Below are 21,387 nucleotides of genomic sequence, written 5' to 3'. Positions count from 1 at the left end.
ACCAGCCCCTGCACCACGCTGCCCCTCTCCTACCCCTCAGCCTGAGCCCCATCCCCAGCCCCGCTCCCTGTACCCCTCCAGTGGGGTCTGACCCTTCTCACCACACCGCTCCCTCCACTGTGCTGCCCCTCCCCCATCTCTCAGCTAGAGCCCCCCCATGGGGTCTGACTGTCCTCCTCACACTGCCCCTCCCCCACTCCTCAGCTGGACCCCCTCATCATGCTGTCTCCCCCACTCCTCCATCTGTTTCCCCCACCCGTCATCCTGTCCCTCTGTCTGACCTCCCACCACTGCTGCTCCTCCCCTGTCCCTCAGTCTGACCTCCCCCAGGAGCCTGGATCTCCCTGCCCTGGGGACCTCTCCATACTGTGCTGCTGCTCTTGGCTGGACCCAGTGTCTCCATGCCTCAGGGTGTCCTCCTCTGGCACCCAGTTCCTCTCCCTACCCTGCTGCAGGGTCCCTTCCCTGGCTGCATGCTCTCCCTGGGAGAATCACTGCCTCTTATCACGTCCCCTCTTAAAGGCGTGGACTGGGAGGTGCAGGGGATCCTCCTGCCCCTGTCTCCTCATTTTGGGTTATTATTACTTATCGGAATCTGGGTTGCCTGGGGCATGCTCAGCACAACCTCAATTCCTGCTGCTATTGATGGCTGACATGACACCGAATCCTTTGCATTTCCCAGCCTTTGCATTTCCCAGCGCAAGCCGTGCTCCACCCTCTGTGACTAAGCCTGAGGAAGCCCTTTCCTTTTTCCAGCCATGAGTGCTGCACTGGCAGCCTGACTCCTTCCCTGTCTGTGCCAGGGGCCTCAGGACCCTGCTGGGATTCCTCCTGCATGTAATCCCTGCCCATTAGCGTGTGTGAAATGGCTGGAGCGATGATATCCCCGGATGCTGTCTTTGCTACTTTGGAGACTTTTGGGTGGGGTTTAACTTCCAGTGTGTTCTAGCCTCACTTTGTGGTGAGCAAGCTCCCCCAAGATCTGTCCCTGGCATATACTAAAGCGCTCTTTCTGTGTGGGAAGTCCCCTTCCCACCATCCCTCCCGTAGATGGACAAGCTTTTGTTTTCTTGCCTTAAGAGGAAAGTATGTTTCCTAAGACCTTCTCTTCTACATCTTGCTACACTCTTGACCAGATCTTGTTCCCCAAATGCTTTCCCTTTGAACAGATGCTGCCACGTGCTCTTTTTTCCCCCCTGGTTGTTCTGTAGATGTACCTGGGGTCAGGAGCTTAGCCTGGTTATGCTGTACCAATTCCAGAGGATTTTAAACCTCCACCTTTAAGTACGTACTGGCACAGTGTATATAGATGCATACCATGTGTAAATAGGAGTCTCATCTTTCAGATGGGACTGGTGTTTGGAGTTGTGATGCCCTTTGATGGGCTTAACTTGAATGCTTGACTGTTACCACAGCTGCTCATCTTGGGTCAGGGAGCACAGAGGATCAATCGCACAACCCTGAAATATCAATATTAGTAGACATAAGGATAGTTAGGAGCTGTTTAGTGCAGTCCTGGTCAGACCAGTACAACTCCTAATCAAAGCTCGAATGTAGTGTTTCTCACATGCTTGCTTTTGCTCTTCACTGCAGCTTTTTCAGTCTTTGCAGGCTTGTCAAACTTTGCAAGACTGTGAAATAGCTAGATATAGGGCTTAACTCTGTGGGCCTCAGCTTAATTGTTCTATCTTGGAAATCTTGATTGTGTTTCTGGCCTGAGCATTCACTCTGACCACTTTCTGCCATGGAGCTAAAGGAAAGGGCCATTGTTCAAATATGAACATATTTCAGAGTGGCCATAGCTACCTTTATTTGGCATGCATTTATCTGAATTTGTGAAAATAAGCGGAATTTACTTCTCGCATCTGAGAGACATGGATTATTAACAAGCAAATACAAAAGCCATCACCATTTAAGAATTTGGTGATATTGAGGTGGCAGTTTTTGCTGTAGCCATGCTTCAGAAAATTTTCATTACTCCTCTGATGTAGACTCAGAATCTCTACTCCCTTTTTAGGTTATGGGCGTGTTCTTGAATCATGTGCTTAAGATACCAGAGGTGCTGAAGTCCCAGTGGGAGTTAGTTCATGGGATTTGGGTACTTGGGTACTTCTGAACCTTCTGCTAAGAATCTGATTTCTCTTGCAGTGCATAGTATGCTCTCAGAAGAATGCCCTATCTCAGACTGAACTGACTAGCTGTCTGGAAACTAAATGTCTAAATGCTGTGTGGCATTTGAGCATCCTTGATAGCACCGTGATTAGAGAGTCATAAACTGCCATCTGTGGAACAGTTTTCTGGTAGATTGCAGCAAGCCAGTTTTTCACATGTTTTTTTTCTCGATTTGCCAAATTGTAAAAAAGATGTCAGAAAACATACTGCTCCCCTAGTCATTTCTAGGGAGCATTTGTTTACTGTATGGATGCTAGAAATGAAAGCAGGGAAGTGCAGATAGGGGGTGGGAGAGGACTGTTCAAGGGCATTTCTAAACAGACCCACACTGTGTCGGGGGAGGGGGGATCTTAAAGTCTTGGAAGAGCTAAGTTTTATACTTACTTGTGTAAGTACTGTTCTGCATCCTGCATTATGTTAACATTCAAAACAGCGGAGTAATTTCTTGAAGATGGGTCCCTGCTAACTTAGATTTCTAGCTATAGTTTCTTGGTCTTCCCAGACTAATGACTGTCTAAAATCCACCCATTGCTCTAGCATAGCATTTCTCAACCTGTGGGTCATGACCCAACTGCAGGTCACAAGAATATACAGAAGGGTTGCAAACAAACTTTATAAATGAATTCTCCTTTAAAGGAAAAAAATGTGGGAAACTGTGGCCTTTTCCAGCATGCAAGGGACTGCTTGGGTACCCCATTGTGCCCCACACGTGGTGGGGCTGGGGCCTGGAGTTGGGGGGCCGTGGGCTGGGAGTGAGGGACACTGACTTGGGACTTGCCATTGAAGTTTACAGATGGGTCCTAGTCCAAAAAACAGTGAGAACCACTGCTCTAGCATCAGTGTGACTCTTCTGGTATTGGCTGTGGTGTAGTACCCACAAGTGTTTGTTTTATTGTGATCCTACCTTTGTGGGACACCTTGTGGTATTGTGACTGGATCTCACAGGTTCTGGAGCAATGGTGGGTCACTCCAGTTCACTGATACTGTCTGTCTGGTGCAACAGGGAGTTGGTAACTCCCAAGTCCCTTCTAAGTACAGTGGGCAATGCTCACAGGGCTGCTAGTTTATTGGACAAAACTATACTAACAAAATAACCCCCAGATACTCTGTTGCCTGGTATTCTTTTAATTCATATTGCTGTGGTGAAATATCCAAGGTTCTCAGCAGACCTCAAAACATACCAAATGCAGTGTTGAGTGAATAATGGGTATTTTATTTTTATTTTCAGGACTCTTGACTTTAATAGTCATATTGCAAATGGTGGGCCTTGAGTATGTTATGTCTGTTCATCTCATGTGAAATAATGGAACCAAACTGGTTTTACATCCATGTGTAAATAAGGATGCAGTGATGTATACCTCTAGTTTGATTTGTTGCTCACTGTACAAAGCAGTGGTTTATTTACCCTTTCTATTTAAATTGAATAAGGACTTTGTTATTTGACAGAGAAAATGTAATGACTGGTATCTGTTTATCTGGCTATAATTTAGCATACTTTTATTTTTAGCAATAGACTACAGAGCATTTTGTTCCAATCACTGTCCCAACTGGAGTTAAACTTGTGTGAGGTGAGGTTTATGTGTATGAATTTCATTACCCAGCCTTGAGATGCTAAAAATAATCTAAATGGCCCTCCTGCAAGAATCCCTAAGTCATCATAACCTCCCTGAATAGACCAAGGACCTTATCTTCAAAAGCTTCATGACTTATTTGAAGTAAGCTGTGAATGACCCATTGGAAGGGGTAAACTGTCTGTTGTAATGTATGTTGTTTGTTGTTGTTGTTTTTTAACAGTCCTGGGGCAACTTCTCTGTAGAGAACATTATTTTGATTTCTGTTCAGCTTTGACAAGACTTTTGGTAGCTTTCATTTTAGTATACACTTTTGTTCCCTAAAATTTGCCACAAATGGACCAGCTCCACTCAGTTGCTGCAGTCTTAAAGATACATGGCTAAATTTCAGCTGAAACACCTATGGTGTTGGTCTGCAGGAATCTGACTAGGTTTGAGTAAAACTGGATTATAGGAAAAAAAAGAAATTGCTTCTGGAGGAGAAGCACCTTGCATTAGCACCTAAAATGATTAAATTAAGCAAAAATATAAGTAATCCTCTTGAGCGGCCTTGAAAAATTTTGGAATTTCTCTTATGGAGACAAAGCAACGTGACTTTTGGCGAGCAGGAGCTAAACAACACTGAAAACTAAACTGTAGCCTTGATTATTCCAGAGCTGCAGGATTGCACAGTGTACAGGATTGTATTCTTTTTAGCACAGTTCTTTAATCTATATTGGGAGGAAGTAATGTAACTTTGGTGGTTACAGCTGATGCTTGTACTCATTAGGAGATACAGACTTGAAACGAAACTGGTAGTTCGCTACAATAATGGAGCTTTGAGCAGTCTTCAACATAATGTACTGTAATCCTCAAGCGTGGTTATCTGGGTACATTTTAACTTTTTGAAGAAAGTTTTAAAGGAAGTCCTAGATATCAAAGCAAGGTTAGCATAATGAGACTTCCCAGATTTTGGGTTTTTTATGCCCTCTTTGTTACTTACCACTGAAGTGAAGGTGGAGGAAGGAGGCAGGGAATGAGTACAGCAGTGATTTCTCAACCATGGTGTTGTGGAGTCTTGGTGTATGGTGAAATCCTTTCAAGGGTACCACACAATGTTAACACTGTTAGGTTTACAATGTAAACCTGCAGACTTCAAGTAGGAATTCATAGTGTTAAAAACATCCTGCCCTGTTGTGGTCTCTCTCTTAGTTCTTTACAACAGAATAATTGTTTTATGTTGCAACAGTTAAGAAATGAGTGAAAACTAAGACCAGGTATTTTCCAAGTGGTGCTTCAAGTCAAATGAGGGGTGCGTTGCCTGAGAACCACTGAATTACAGATAGCAGTTAGAAGCATATTATGTGTGTGGGTAAGAGGTGGTACTACAGAGTTTGGAAAATGTTGTGTTTTTGGGTTCAGCATATACAAATATAAGAATTGGCTTGCTGCTGCTAGGACCACTGCTCATCATGCTGATGGTTGTCTTGCCATTTCTTTGAATTCTCTGTCCGTGTCCATCCATCTTTTGTTTTTATGCGCTAAGCTCTTTGGAAGTGTCCTCATGCAAAATAGGCTCCCCCTGGGAAAACATGGTTACAGGCTCGGTAGTGCTATGCCTACTAGCACCATGACCAAAAGAGACTTGGAGGTCTTGATGGACTGCAGAATGAACATGGGCCGCCTGTGCAATGCTGTAGCTGGCAGAGTGAACAAAACACTGGCATGCATCTACCGATGCATGTCAGGCAAAACTAAGGATGTCATCCTCTAGCTCTGCTTGGCCTTGGCGAGACTGCAGCTAGAGTACTGCATCCGGTTCTGGGCATCACACTTCAGGAAGGATGCGGAGAGGGTCCAAAGGAGAGCTACACATATCGTTAGAGGTATAGAGAGCAGGCCATATGATGGGCTGAGACACATGGATCTGTTCAGCCTGGAGAAGAGAAGACTCAGAAGGGACTTGGTGGCTGCCTATAAATTATATAAGAGGTGAATATCAAGGACTGGAAGAATGTCTGTTCATCAGGGCTCCCCAGGGGAAGACTAGGACTTATGGTCATAAATTTCTAGAAGACTGCTTTAGATTAAACATAAGGAAAAACTTCTTTACAACTTGAGCGTTCAGGGTGGCCAGAATTTGGAACAGGCTTCCAAGGGAGGTGGTGTTCTCCCTTACATCGGGGGTCTTTAAGAGAAGGCTGGGTAGGCATCTGGCTGGGGTCATCTGACCCCAGCACTTTCCTGCCCAAGCAGAGGGTCAGACCTGATGATCTGTTGAGGTCCCTTCCAACCCTAGCATCTATGAATCTATGGGTCTGAAACAGACTTCCTCCACAGGTGGTACAGTCACCTACTCTGGATATCTTCAAAAAATGTCTGGATGCACACCTTGCTGGAGTCATCTGTCCCCAGCAGTCTTTCCTGTCCAAGCACAGGGCAGGGGCTGGACCTGATGATCTCGAGAGGTCTGTTCCAGCCCCTAACATCTATGAATTGAGCATCTGTCTTTGAGTACTGAGGTGCTTTATCAGTGTCCATCTATTATTTTCATTCCCACCTCTCCAAAGGGACTAAACACACTCAAATGACATTGAATCTGGATGGAAAGGAGCCTTTGGCCATGTTTGCACAGGGATGTTTATGTAGAGGGAAGCCAAAGAAGCAAAACCTCTAAAAGTCTGATGATCCTAAGCTTACCTCTTTGCTCTTTGGTTAGTTCATGGCACCCTGTTTCACAGTGAGTGAGTGAGTGAAGTCATTAACATTCTCTAGGTCAGGGGTATCTCACATCTGGGGGAGAAGTGCTGGTTTATAGTCATGGATCAGGAACTGCACACTTTTTCAGTAAGACATTGGGATGTCGTCTGATGCCCTGTCAATCTCTATACAGGTCTTCTACTGACATCATCCAGTATTGCTGCGTAACCAGATGCTGTATTTGTTCAGTTCCTTATTGGGTAACGAAAGTGTCAGTGAGGAAAACATGCATTTCGTGTTAGGCCCATTGTTGTTTCTCCCTCATTTTCTTTCTTCCTCATCCTCTATCTCTCTTTCCTGTAATTGTGTATTGCCTTCTCTTGTATATTTCTGCCTAGTAATTCCCAGTTTCTCACATCTCCATTTCATCCTCCAAAATTAATGTTGACATTGAATCATCATTGGACTTATCAAGTTGTTAGTCCACTATAAATAAATATTATTTATATTAATGGGGGGAAAGAGGAAGACAGGAATGCTCGCAGCTGAGGCATTATTTTAGGCTGTCTGTAGACATTACTGCATCTGTTAACCTTCCAAACATGAGCTCTGTTCGTCTGCAGCTGTAAGGTCTAGAAAGATGTTTAAATGGAAACTTGAATTCTGAATGTCCTGCAGTCTTGACACTTCTGCTGTCAGCTCATATGGTCAGACTTAAACAAGGTTTGTAATATTATTTTAAGCGTGTGGTTAGGTGGTTTGCACCTAGTTCTAAAAATATTGAGCACAAATTTTGAGCATCAGACTTCAAGATGGGATGTATTTGGTAGCTGTGTTGGGCTGAGATGAAAAGAAATGCAAAACCCCGTAGGTTCAGAGATGATACTTTATTTTCTATCTATGGGGACTTTTTACCATCTTTAATTTTACCTGAGCTTGGGGAAGGGTGTGCACCCAAAAGCTTGCAGAAAAGATTTTTTTTTTTTTTCTTACAATTTCTTAGTTGGTATAATAAAAGGTATAATCTCTGAACCAAGGGTTCTAGAGTGTCACATTTCTTACAGACTTCATGATGTATACTTTAGTAGGTTAAAAAAGGAGATTGGTAAAAGCCATTAAAATCTCCTTTGTCCCTGCATTTATGACCTTCTGGGGAAAAAAGGGTACTCCAGTGACAAGGGGAAGGTGATTCTATGTTCTGAGCTGCCTAAAATTGTCAGATGTAAAGCTGCAATGTTTCCTTTATAATAGTAGAGAAACTGTGTGTCTACCACCTCAATCTGGTGTTGATTCCTGCTCCCTACCCCATGCATGTGTATAGGCATACTACATGTATTGGATTTGCACTGAAAATTGGGTAGTTGCCCTGGGGAGGAACTAGTTTAGACACCTGTTCTTGCCGGGCATGCTGAGCTATACCAATTCCTTTTCTTATCCCCACCATGTTTTTTTTCTTGTTTAAATCTATAAACAGCTATAAGTACCAAATAGAGCTTTGTGTTCTTTAAAGTTTTAAGAACCTGAAATTTAGGCCAGTGATTCTCAATCATTTGAGCTCAAAGGCACCCTCAGTAACTTGTGAAGTCCATGGCACCCAATTTCAAAAACTAATTTATAGATTACAGTGCTTACTTCCTGGCAGAGGAGCCTGGGAGTAGGAATGGGGGATTGTCCAGGTGAGGGCAAACCTGAGTCTGTGCTTATCCATTTACCTCCTCATACCTTGCCAGCACCCTTCAAAAGGTCTGGTTGCACCATGGTTGAGAGTCACTTGAGGTAAGTGTCTGTCCACAGCAGATACAAAACAAACACCTTGATGAATCCTACTGAATGTTAAAATGAAGGAATAAAATAGTTGAGGAAAGTCGGGTGACTAGAGTAGCAGCAGGTTTAGGGCAATGGGCAGCCAAACTAATTCTTGTGATGTTAGTGAGAGCAGGGATGTACCCAGTAGTAACTGCGCACATGCATGTTCTAAGGAACATGCTCTAAGGATTAAAGGGGGCGCCTTCCTGGGCTAGTAGATAAATGGATGCCTGTGAAGAGTGACCCGGACTTGGAGGGAGATATTTAGGATTCCCAACTCTTCACTCGCACACTACAGCTATAACACAGGAAAGCAAGATTAAAAATGTCCTGTAACAAGCCAGAGGTAAAAGCAGAGGAGACAAAGGGGCTGTCACTGCAGTTATTAGTGAAGTTGCTGAGTGAATATTCAGATGAACCTGAAAAGGAGACCATTCATTCTTCCACAGAAAAGGCAGAAAGGCTCCACACTTCTTGCCAATGTGATCTGGACACTTCACAGTATAAAAGATGGTGAAGCCCTACCATTGTTTAGCTTTCCTCCACCATGGGGTAAGACCATGCACTCATGCATATCAGGGTTACCATGAAGTTCTTGCATAACAAAACCTGCCCATGCTGTAAGTGGATGGGTTCCTATGAAGATTGCCTTCTGCAAACTCCTGTGTATTATTTGCAGAACAAACTCAGGTATTTTTCAATAGGAATCCATAGCATCAAAAATGTTTCTAACCTGTTGCAATCTTCAGTTCTCTGCAACAGAAGACTTGCTCTCATTTCCCCCCCCCTTTCTTTAAAAAAAAAAAAGCAAATACTACAAACAGTTATTTTTGAGGGGTGCTGTGAATCTAACACGGTTAAGAACCAGTGCACTAGGGTTATAGTTGATTCAGACTTGAAAAACCTGGAGAAATGATCATGTCAAAATAGTGTTTCACATCCCTCTCCATTTGGAATAGAGCATCTGTGGTCTGGCTTGCTCCCCTGCAAAGTACTCAGATGTAGACTACTTGCACCTTGCTGCCATGCTTATGCCAGAGGCCTTATAATATAGGGTCTTTTGATCGAACTTCAGATAGCAAAGGGAGAGCACTCCAGTATAGAATCAAAAAAAACTTATCCTTCCAAAGCCTTTTCTAGCACAGGGTAGTATTCCACCTCTAACAGTAGAGGAAGGACCTGGGAAGAAAGAACAGGTTGTGGAAGAACCATATCCCAAACATCCGTTACTGTGGGGAAGAACCCCCAGGAAAGTTCTATTGATACAGGGCTGTCTTTTCTAGAGTTCACTCAGTAGCGATGTCTGCCAGGGCCAAGTGAGGGGTAGGTTGTGTGAGGCTTCCTTGGCACATGACCTAAGTGTCAGAAACCTCCTAAAATGTGATGTCCATCGGCAAAGGATACTTGTATAGTTCCAAGTGTTCAAAATATAAATCAGCATGTGGTTCCAGTAATTCCAGCTTTCTCTCCTCGCCCACAATAGCTTTTATTTTTAAAGCAAGGGAACCTGTACTAACCATGGTTTTGCCAACCATGGTTTTGAGTATCTACACTTAATATTCTGTATATGATTTTGGCTACCATGGTATGCAGTTTTGAGCCATCACAGTTTTTGTGGCCGTGCGTCAGCCCACCACCTGTCACTTCAAATCACCCGTGCTCTTGCTAGCCACCTGTGGTGCTCCAGTCTCCTCACGCACACTCAGTCTCATGTTTTGCTTCATGCTGTTAACATCCAGTCGCAGGTGCTCCACATTTATCTCCTGACTTCTTTGTGATTTTTGCATTTTGCCCTTAATCATGGCCTCTAAGCAAGTGAGTGGTGAAGGTGAGCAGTTTGTGAATAGGACAAGGAAAGTGGTGTCCTTGGAAACAGAATTGGAGTTGTTGGATCGTCTAGCATGTGGAGAATGTAGGGAGGCATTTTGGTGTGAATGAATCCACTGTGAGAACCATTAAAAAAAAATGAGGTTACTGTTAGGACTAGTGTTGCAAGTGGTACACTAGGAAGTGCTAAAGTTTCTTTAAAAGACCCACTACTCAACATTGAACCTTTTTTTTAACATATTAAAGGTAAATAAAAAATTTTATACACTCTATGTTCCTTCATTATTTATAGTCGGGTCCCTAACCCCATTTTTCCCATTAGCCTTTTGTTTTACCAGCCATGGGAACTTTCAGGAACCTAACCCCTGCGGTTGGCAAGGGAAACCTGTAAATCAATTAAGAATCATTCAGAATTGAGGGTTTTGCATTGGAGAATATGATTTGGCGTGTACTAAATTTAAATGGTCTGAACCACCTGAGCTTGACCTCCTTCAGTTGCTTGTGTGCTGGGCCACAGCTCTACCAGTGGCGGCAGCAGTAGCAAGTCTTGCCACCCATGTTGGTTCTGCCAACTGGGCTGCGGAGGTGGCTCCAGCCTGTGCCAGTTTGGCCAGGCTGCAGCCCCATGCCCTGCTGTGGACATGCAGATCTGGTGGGGCAGTGTCCCACTATGCCCTATTGATGCATCGCTTGTGGCATTGTCTGTGATTGGGCACCCACCCTGCCCCACACGCTGGGGGCCTAGGGGCAGCAGGTCAGGACTGAGGGGCTCCGGAGGGGTGGTGGGCTGTGGGTCAGGAGTTGGGGACACCACTGGGGCTGGGGGTTGGGAGTGAGGGGCATCACCATACTAGGGCTACATAGCAGTAGAGGGGACAGCTACAGCTGGACCCATGCCATGGTGAGTGAAGAGGGCAGGGAGAGCTCTTTTTTTCCTATGATAAAAAAAATCCCAAATCAAATGCCAGAATATATAGCTATTTAGAATTTATTGTATTATAATAATGATTGAGGCACTGGTAGGCTTCCAAATTGCTTGAACATTGTAAATATATGAATAAAACATTGTGTTCAACTGATACCTATATATGTAGTGGCATTTCATTTTAATCATAGAAAAAAGCAGATTGTGGGGGTTTTTAAACAAAAAACCAGGATCCCTGCTAGTCAGGAAAAGAAGGATGGATTACCTGATGATTTGGCTTTATCCCTGCTCTATGCAGCCATAACTCTGAAAAAATCTTTTTTTCCTTCATTGTCTTTCAAAAACAAAGTGTGTGTGTGTGTTATCTTGGGGCATGTTGTATGTGAGAGGATGGTAATCCCTTTTTAAAAAACTACATCTAATTGACTATCTCTGTAAGGGGTCAGGAAAATAGGTGATAAAGCAGAAAGTGTTGGTGGTCTAAATTAGCTGTATTTTTGGCTGCTCCTCTGTCTGGATTGTGTGTTGCTTCCACAACCTTGTTTTGAATAAGTGCTGTTGCAGATGAGGACTGTCTGGTGTAACTGGATTGAAAGCACTGAGATGTAGTCCTGGTCAGGCCTTGCTTTTATGAGTTACCTGTTGCAAGGCAAAATCTGTCAGTTTGAGTCAGGTCTGCACAAACCCTTTTAAGTTGTTAATGCAACTGCTGTGTTTCAAGTGTTGGTTGCTTTTGCTTGATGAGCTAGCTCACTTCAATTGTCTTAATTTGCATTTCTTCTGCAGGAAAGACCTACATCTCCATCTTGCTTGTCCTACCTAGCATATACAGGTCTTAGAGTTGAGTGAAGCTCAGTTATTACAGTGCTCATAGTAGGGGGGACTTTCATTTCAGTTATGCCTTGATTTGCTTGGTGAATTGGGCTGTTTTCTCCATCATTGGAGGTTTTTGGAAAACAGGCTAGGTGAACCTTTTGGGGGTGGCACCTGATCTTGCCTCAAAACAAGCAGAGGGTGTGCCTGATCTCTTGGGGTCCTACCCAATCCTACCTTTCTCCTGCACAGCTCCCTGCAATCCTGGGTCTGTGCAGGGGTCTGCAGCCTCTGCTCCCTGAATTAGCCATTCTATGTCTCTCTTGCTAATAAGCCTTTCAAAGGAGGGTGAGTGACAGGGGGAGGTGAGAAATCAGCTGTGGTGCAGCAAGGGATGGGGAGCCCATGGAGCTGGTCACAAAGCAAGGCCTGCCATTAGGAAAAGGTTACCAGCCTCTGAAGTAGGGGATTAGTGTGTGTTGAGATGTCCTGTAAACAATTCTAAATAGTTTGCCTTTAAATTCACTTCTGCCACCATGATACAGGAAATGCCACGGGAGTATGTTAGTTCCTAGCAGCACTTACCGTCATTTAATGTTGAGATGAATATGCATAGTGTCATAAGGGTGAAGGCTGCAGGCTTTCCTCTATTAGAGTGCTAGATGGGAATATCCCCTAGAGCACCACTGGAACTTTAAGACATTGCATTTTCTTTTGCAGTTGTTTAAAATGTGTTCTCTGCAATTCATAATCTAACACCAGAAATAATTATTTCATAGGTCACTGTGTTTACCCGGTTACCCCTAGACTAAACCCAGTGACTTTTTTGAGGAAAGCATGTTTAACAGAGAGACTGTCTTGATTTGAAGACAATCAAAAGATTTGGAAAATCCACCCCTTCCTGAAAGCTTGTTCCTGTAGTCAGCCCTTCCTGTTAAATTATGTTTGTTCCTAGTTTTCTCTAATGAACTAACTTGCGACAGCAGAATTTGGTAAGATGACAAGCTTCTGTTTACAGCTTCTAAGAAGCTACCGACCTTGTGGTGCCTTAGTAGATTTTTTGGATGACCTTTAGATCACAATGTTTGCTGCTTTGTCAGTGTCAGTAAGGTTACTAAGGCAAACGCAATGAATGATCCTTCTATTTAAATTTTGGTTAACAGTCCGGCTTAAATTAGTTTAGATTCCCTTTCTTAGAAAATGGATAACCTTTATTTTTGTAGCCGGAGACCAGCGTTACTGTTACAGTAAAGCAACACTTTCTGTGCTCTGCAAATAGCATGAATTACATTGCTATGCAATGAAAGTGGCCTTTTCACAGTATAGGCAACAATGTAAGTTAGGTGGTTTGGAAGAGATATGGAAAACTACCTTAACTTAGTTTTGTTCGAGTGAAAGAAGTGTGTAAGAGTATGAACACTTAGTTTTGTGTGCATGCACAAATAGTTCAGTATCCCTGCTAGATGGCTTTGATTTACGCTATCACTTCCTAGTTTTATCTACCCTAAATTAATCTTTCCACTTAGTGAATTCAAGACCCTTTTTTTACCAGTGACTTTCAGACTAGCCCTTTTGACTCGGTAGTCAAATACACAAGGAAGTCTGGCTGTCGCATAAAACTACCTTCCAACGTATATGCTGATCAAGGATACCAGTTGCACAACTTCCTATTTCCTGAATGGGAATATGACAAATGGAAGAGAGTAAGGAAACACGAACAGCTGGTGTTAACTTTCCTTAACAGGCTCTTTGTTGCTGCTGAACAATAACTCCCAAAGTAAGTTTTATTTCTTGTTAGGAGCTCTTTTCCTTTCTCTTGTCTTGTCTTCCCACCTTAAAATAAAACACTTCATTGTCTATTATGTTGGTCTGTAGTGTACAAAAACCACTACTAAAAACAAGATAGAAAATACCTCCTTTTATTCTCTTGTCTTCTCTTTTGTCTGTGGGAGCCTTAATATATGGCTTAATCTCCTGAATACCAAAATGGCTAAGGTTTTATTCCTCTGAATGGAGTAGCTACTTCAGTGTTGAAACTATGCATTTTTATAGAGCTAAATGGCTGTGTAGGTGGTGGTAACAGGAAACTGGGTGCTTGCTTAAAAACCCAGCTTATTGAGCAGCCTGAACTGTAGTTTTGTTTAACCCAGTCTGAACAAACCTGACAACTTCCAAGAAAAGAACAGCTTTGGGAGAGTCAAGAAGTTCTGTTTAAATGGATATAAATGTTTTGTGATATGACTTCTATAGTGCAAATCTCCGCACTTCTTGCTGTGTTTCTCCAGCCCTTATTAGATCTTTACTGGACAAACCTTCAGTGACAGCCATAACTTGGGGAGGTCTTGAACTTACTTGCTTCACTATCCATAGGACATGGACCATAGCTAAAGCTGCATCCTGGGGTCTCTGAGAGACATGGTGGAGGAGAAGCTTTGCTTTTGTGGGCAGCTGCCAAGAGAGGGCTGGGAACAGCCGGCCAAGATGGGGCACACCTTTACAAGATCCTGCCTACAGATGCCTTTTCACCAACCTGCAGTGATCCAGATCTGTTTAGTGATGCTGTGTTTCTCCTAGCACTGCACAGCTACATTAATATTAAGCACTTAAACTTGTGGGGTTGTGTGACAGTGCTGGTACCTGTGGGTATTCTGTTCTTTCATGTTTTTTCAGTGTTCCCCATGTCTGCTTGAGCTCTGCAGCACACGTGGGGGCAGAATCCCATGTTTTAGGATAGTTCCACTGCTATAGTCCTTGAAGTAGGAGAAAAGCAGTATGTTGGTTATAGTAGGACTCTGGTCCTATTCATAATTCATCATTAGAGGTCCATGTTAAGTTAGGATTTCCATTCAAGGTTGTCTGCCCAACCTTAATTATAAATGGACATTCTTCGTATACAATCATACATTTTCATGGGACCTCTGCCTCATTCAATGCACATAGGGCAGACCTGCCCCCAGGCTGAAATTGGGCTGCTGTAGTAAAGGAGCAGGACTTTAGGGCCCCTGCCTAACATGTAGAAGTTGGAAGGTGTGTAGTGAATGATATGGAGGATTGTAGGAAAGGAAAGAAGGGCTTTGTGACTGCAGCAGTCAAATGCTGTGTCCTGAAAAATGGGATCCATGTCATCTGAAGCATTCATGTTTCTTTTCCTTTTATTCTCTTGGGTGTCCAACTTGGGGCCCTGAAACCTGTCTGGTAGAACTATAGCTGCAATTCTACGTCACTGGTGAATCTACTTTGAACATATAAAGTGCTGTGCAGTGCTTAAGTATCCAGAAAAATCGGGTCACAGGAATTCAAATTGGGCACCAAAAATAAAGTGGGGATATTTTTGAGCTTACTGTCTGTCTGCCTTGGATCCCTATTCAGCAGATGGGGAAATGAATATATCCTCATTTTACAAGAAGTTACCATGTTCAATAATGTATTATTCCTACCACGGCAATGAGTGTCAGAAAAAATCCCTGTGAAGTTAGGAAACTTCCTGTGAGGAAGCTATGTGTGAAGTGGGGTTTGAATATGATGTGTAGTAAACTGGAGGGGGATGGGGGAAGGAGGATGGGAAGAAATGCAGTAGTTCCATCAAATAAGCACTATCTATTTTGCTCATTAAATGTGATTACCCATCTTTTTAATAAAAAAAGGCTTCAAATGATCACATACTAACAGTGCATTTACAGAGTTTGAGTTGCATAAAGAACCTTGCTTATCTGTCTCTCTCGATCTGTCTCATGCTCAGAACCCACTTGGCAGAGAAGCAGCTTGGTAAAACAGTGCAATGTAATTGGTTAAACACTTCATCCAGAAAGGAAGCTGCAGTGTTGGGGTCATATCTTTTGAAAAAAACAAGAACAGAAAAAAGTAAAGTTTTTAAAATATGAATTAATTTAGGGAGGCCCTGTGGTAGAAGAGGTTAGATTAGATTACAAAAGCCACATCTGGCACACTGTTCTGTGAAACCATCTGAATCTGCACTTGATTTGTATTAAAACATATGCTGCTCACATGAAAACACTTTATCATTCATTCTAGTGGTAAGCTGCATGTTGCATACAAACCAATACTGAATTGTAGTTCGTGGATATTGGAGTAGTAATAGTGAGGGGCCACTTTGATTATACAGCGCAGCCTCGGTGGTTTGTGAAGCCCCACATCTAGCTGATCCCAGAATATCAGAACAAAAAAGAATGCAAGTAATACTTAATGCTAAGACGCTGAAAAAATACTTCAGGGTGATGGTAGGTAACTAGCTGAATGTGAGCTCACAATGCAGTTCTGTCATACGTGAGCAGTGGGAAGTTGTGCAGGAGCAGAGATGGTATGTGTCTAATGCACATGTATGCAGAAATATGTGGTGTTAGTGAGACTTGCTGGAAGACTGCAAGCTGTATTAATGCTTTGAAAAAGTTGAGAAAGGAACTACAAAAATGACTGAGTTTTGAGGGGGGAAAAATTACCAGTAATGACTAAGACCTGAAGAAAAATGCACTGCGTTTTGAAAGCTTGTATAAGTCTATCCCAACAATGCATCTAGTCCCAGTAAAAAAAGATATCATCCACAAAATCTGTACCTTTGTAGTGAAACTCCAAAATTCATTCTGTTTCTTATCCAGGAGACGGAGAACCCGTTCATCCCTAGTTATGCTATTTTCTGCTAGATGGAGGATTCTCAAAAGTCTTTTCTGAGTATAGCTCAAGCATCTGTAGTCTTCAGACATTCGGTTTTGATTGAGGATGTGCTGCATTTCAAGCAGAGATTATGGTCTTGAGCCAGATATTACCAGATAAACATCTTTGCGTTGGGTTACACTGGAAGGGGCCAGACTCTGATATTAATTCTAATCCATTAAATATTTGGTTACTGAAATGATTAGCTCAGCTTTTCTTCCTGCTGTTAGGAATACAGTGTGAAAGAACTTGTCCTGGGTGACAGCTGTTGCTAGGTGTTGTGGATTAGAAATAACCTTTTCATACCAGGACTTAAATTTACTACATGTATAAGTAACACATTCATGTATAATTAGATTACAGACTTGTACTTGTGCATAGGTGACACCTGCTAATGTGGCTAAGGCCAGCTAGTTTTTCTAGCCAGTGGCACACAAGGAAGTGATGATGACTAGCATTGCATCTGGTTACCCTTGGTACATGCCTTGCAACTCCAGTGCAGCTCTTTCCTACTGCATAGCACAGTGGCACACTATATGAATCACCATATTTTCTCACGTATTACACCCCCCCCAATAAGATATGCACCTTGCATTTTGCAAGGTACAGTAGTGGGGGAGGGGGTGGCGGGGGGTGACAAGACCCTGTCTGTGGCAGGCTGTGGTGGAGAGAGTCCTTCTGGAAACATGTTGTCCAGGAATTTTGGTATCCCAGAAGACAGTCTAGGTTGAGGTATCAGGAGCTTCCTGGTATGGCAGGAGATTGACAAGACTAAGTCCCAGACCCTTGCAAGGCTGTTACGTCTCTATTACTGTAAATAACAGTGTTGTTTCCACACCACAGACCTCATCAGGGGACTACAGACTGCATGCAGCAGCTCACATCCTTTGAGCCAGCTCAGTTGCTGCTTCAGGCAGAAGCTACAGGACTTGGGCAATAGCCATGGATTTGTGAGAGTTAACACAGGACTCTGCCCCTTCTTGCTGGGGCGGGAAAGGTGTAGTGGCCACCTAGGCAGCCATTACAGCACAGTGTCTGCATGCTCCTATCCCGTGAAGAAAGTTCAGCTTCCCTACTTAGGGCCACTTCACCTCCATTCCCCCCAGTTTTGAAGAGCCCTTCTTTGGTGGGAGAGGTGTGTATGGTACATCATTAAACATTGTAACATGCTGGATGTACAGTGCTTTGTTTCTGTAAATGTAGAGGCAGATAAATTGTGTGGTATTGCACGTAGCCTGAAAACAGGGCAGATCAGGTCTGGCAGATCCAGGAAAAATGCCAAGAACAGCACCAGGAACTGTATACAGCCTTTATTGATTTGACCAAAGCCTTGGCCTCTGTTAACCATGAGGCTCTGTGGAAGATTTTAATTGAAGTTTGGGTGCCCAGGGAAATTTTTCATGATCCTAAGACTCTTTCCTGACCAGATGATTTACTCTTACGCAGTAGCTCCACTACGTTTTTGCCGTTCAGGCTGGTTCCAGTCAGGGCTTTGTGAACACACCAGTTCTGTTTGCCATCCTTCTTGTGGTCATCAAGATGCTCATCCGTGATCCTCTGCCATATGACATCGGCATAGGCATAAAGTACAGGGTGGATGGGAACCTTTTCAGTCTTTCCTGTCTCTGCAAAACCAGTTACTTCCAACCTTGATTGTGGAACTCCAGTACGCTGGTGATTGTGCTGTTGTTGCATGTACAAAGGAGAATCTGCAAAGGGCCCTTATCTGCTTCTCTCAAGCATACCGGTGCCTGGAAGTGACCCTTAGCATTGGATAAACAATGGTGCTTCACCAGCCTGCTCCAGGCCACTTAATTCCCCCAGCAAAGACAGTCATTGATGAACATGAGCTGGAGGACATTGAAGACTTTGCATACCTACACAGCCATCTCTCAAAGGAGGCCAGTATAGGATCCGATGTGCCAGCTCTGCTTTCAGAAGACTGAATCATTGTGTGTTCAATTGCAACTTCAGGACTTGAGCAGAGCTCCTACTATATAAGGCTGTGATAATCCTAACTCTTCTCTACGGCTGTGAAGCTTGAGTGGCCTGCAAGGACCACCTGACAAGCCTGGAAAGCCATCACCAGCGCTATCTCCGGAAGTTCCTTGGCATAATGTGGGAGGATCGTTACACAAATGCCAGTGTCCTCACTGACACTAATGCCACCAGTATGGAAGTGTTGATTATCAACATCTGTTAATTAGAATTTAGTGAGAGAAGACGCATCTTGCTTTGAAAATTGTCTCACCCTGGATGCAGAAAAATGGCAGACATGGAAAGAAGGAAACAAGACTGAGAAATCTATGGTCTGACTCTCCCTTTAACCACCACCTGTGGTGTTTGCCAGAGAGCCTGCGACTCTCGGGCAGCCTTCTTAGCCACCAGTGGACTCATGTACAGCCCTTTACTTGACCCATGGGAGTGATCACCTCTACTATGAGGGATCTCCTGAAACGGGTGAGATGGGAAGAAAAAGAAAGTTTAGGATGACAATTGAAATAGTAGGTGAACAGATATTGTTCTATGAAGCTAAACCACAATTACAAATAAGCAAGTGTGTGATCTCATGCCTAGCTGAATCTAAAGCCAGGGCCCAAGCACAAGTAGTAAAGAGAGAAGTGACATTCCTGTGGACACTTCCTGCTTCCAAGGTTCTGAAGTTGCCACTCCACGTTGTACTTTGGTTATTGCATCAGGTATTATCTGTTAAGTGAATCATGAGGACTTTAAAGAAGGTGCCAGAATGTTATGCGTCTTTTCTGCAAATACAAACTGCAAAACTTGCTCTCAGTCTGTGCAACTTTGAGGTCAGGAGGTGTTGTTTCTCCTTCCCTTTCCACCCATACCATTTTTTTAAGGTTCTGATGATACTCTATGTACTGAGAAATGTGTATTGTCTGCCTTACAATTTTAGTGCAGTTATGTTCATATCATGGTGCTTTGGGGGGAGGGTTGGAGGGGCTTGCCTTTTTGAGGTGCTTTGGCTCAAACTTTTTGTTGTGACTGGTATAATTGAAGCTTGCTGTTGTGGAATAACTCTTCCACACTTGTTTTGTGTGGTTCAAGTGCCCATGTGGGGAGTTGGTTTGAAATAATAGTTACTGAACTTGAAATCATACTCTAGTTTATTTTGCAGTTGTTTCCTGTAGTCTGTCAGGTTTTCTTTTTTAGTGTGACCTATGTACTATATATACAGTTGATGCTATGTACACACACGCCCTAAGTACACTTCCATTTGAAGTTGGCTGAGTCACTGTTGGTTACATGGCTGAACTTAAACTTGTGAAGAGTATTAGGCAAAGATGCGCAGCTCTGTTACAATAAGCACTTGAGCCTCGCTGGATGTTGGGAGCAGAACCAGAGTGTTGGCAGCCGGAGCATGCCTTGTCCCTGAAGCTTCTTTGGACTTTTTTTGCTCCCCCCCAGCAGTAGATGGGCTTAGCTACCACCTCCTTAACACAGTTCTTGGAGGGAATTCAGAGCCTTTTTTAGACATCTGATCATTTGGTTTTACCTGGATTCCTAATTCAGTGCTGCACTGACTTTCTGGGGATATCCTGTCAGCTTTGCTGCCCCTTTTGCAGTCCCTCCTGAAGTTATAGGCTTCATGGAGAAAAGGGCAGAAGAAGGGTCTGCCCCCTGCTTACCGCATATCAGACTAAACACTCCAATGAAACTGAGGGTTAAGGTGTCTTCTGTCCTTCTCCCCCAAAACAAGCAGGCAAACTGTACTGGCTCTAAGGTCATACAAGCAGTTGCCCCATTCCATGAGCAAAGCGATACCAGGATGACTGTCCGTCAAGTCTGTCCAACAGCTACGTGTTTGACTGTAGAGCTCTGCCACCTAAACCCACTCAGCTTCCCTTTTGGCTGCATATAGATCATGACCATAATTATGTTAGGGAAATCGGGGGGTGGGGCAGTATGTGACAGCAGGTATTGCTGGAGTCAGAGCAGATGTTGGGAGCATAGTGCCTTTCTCACTGGAGCAGAGCCTGGGGTACAGGATCTGTCTGACCCTGTGGCGTCCAAGTTCCTGCCAATCCGGGGCTTAAATTTTCTCCCACTGAGACAGTTTTATAAATTTCATAGGCATTAGGGCTGGAAGGGACCTTGGAAGATCATAGAGTCCTCCAGTCCTCTGCCCCAGGGGCAGGAAGTCAGCTAGGGTCAAAGGATCCCAGCAAGATGGGCATCCAAATCTTTCTTAAGAGTCCAAAGTAGGTACTTGCATCACCTCTGGGGGGAGTCTAAATCTGGGCCTGTCCCTGTTAATCCAGGCCGTATGGTTACCCTACATATAGAGGGTGTAACGCATAGCAGGGATGCTAACTGTGAGTCTTAGTGTTTTTGTCTCCTGCCCTTTCTCTTCTACCTCTTTTAATAAGCTTCCCAGATCACGCCTAAGGATGCCCCAGGCTGGAGCCTCCAAGGAAAATGAATTGATGTTTTGAATTGAAGTAGTAGAGCTTCCTGGGAGTCTGTCCCCAAGTCCCTTGCTAGTACGTCTTTGAAACCTGGAACTGATCTGAGAGCAGTCTGTCTTTGTTCTGACCTGACGAGCAACGGGAGCAGTCCAAGAAATGTTGGAGTGACTAGCGAGCATTGAGCCTGGTTTTGTTCACTGTAAACCAGGCATCTAGGGATTCACCATTTGGGTCCTAACCTCATAAAATTCTGTGCTTTTCTTCTCCCCTTCACATTGTTCAGAGTGGCGTGTTTGTGGCATGGTCTCTTCTGCATTGATTCTGTCAGCTCCAAAAACCATGCTCTTGAGGAAAACAAGCTGCCTGGTTCAGATATGGAATCGAAGAAAAAAACATGTACATAAAGACTAGTGGAGAGGGTAAACTTGTAGATCAAGTCCGTAGATTCTTTAGCTGAACTGCAGTTGTATATCCCCCCTCCTCGTTTTCCAAAGAA

The 21,387-nt window shown here is 43.7% G+C and overlaps 1 protein-coding gene across 1 annotated transcript in view; it reads left to right on the top strand.

The window, feature by feature from the left end:
* RAB10 (RAB10, member RAS oncogene family) overlaps positions 1-21,387 on the top strand; it is a 90,908-nt gene that overhangs the window by 1,023 nt on the left and 68,498 nt on the right. The window lies entirely within an intron of this gene.

This window comes from Crocodylus siamensis, chromosome 1 (genome assembly GCF_052110815.1).
Source record: "Crocodylus siamensis isolate JL-2025a chromosome 1, ASM5211081v1, whole genome shotgun sequence".
Taxonomy (NCBI): domain Eukaryota; kingdom Metazoa; phylum Chordata; order Crocodylia; family Crocodylidae; genus Crocodylus; species Crocodylus siamensis.
Note: the sequence above shows the minus strand (reverse complement) of the source record. Positions and strands in the feature narration are given on the sequence as shown.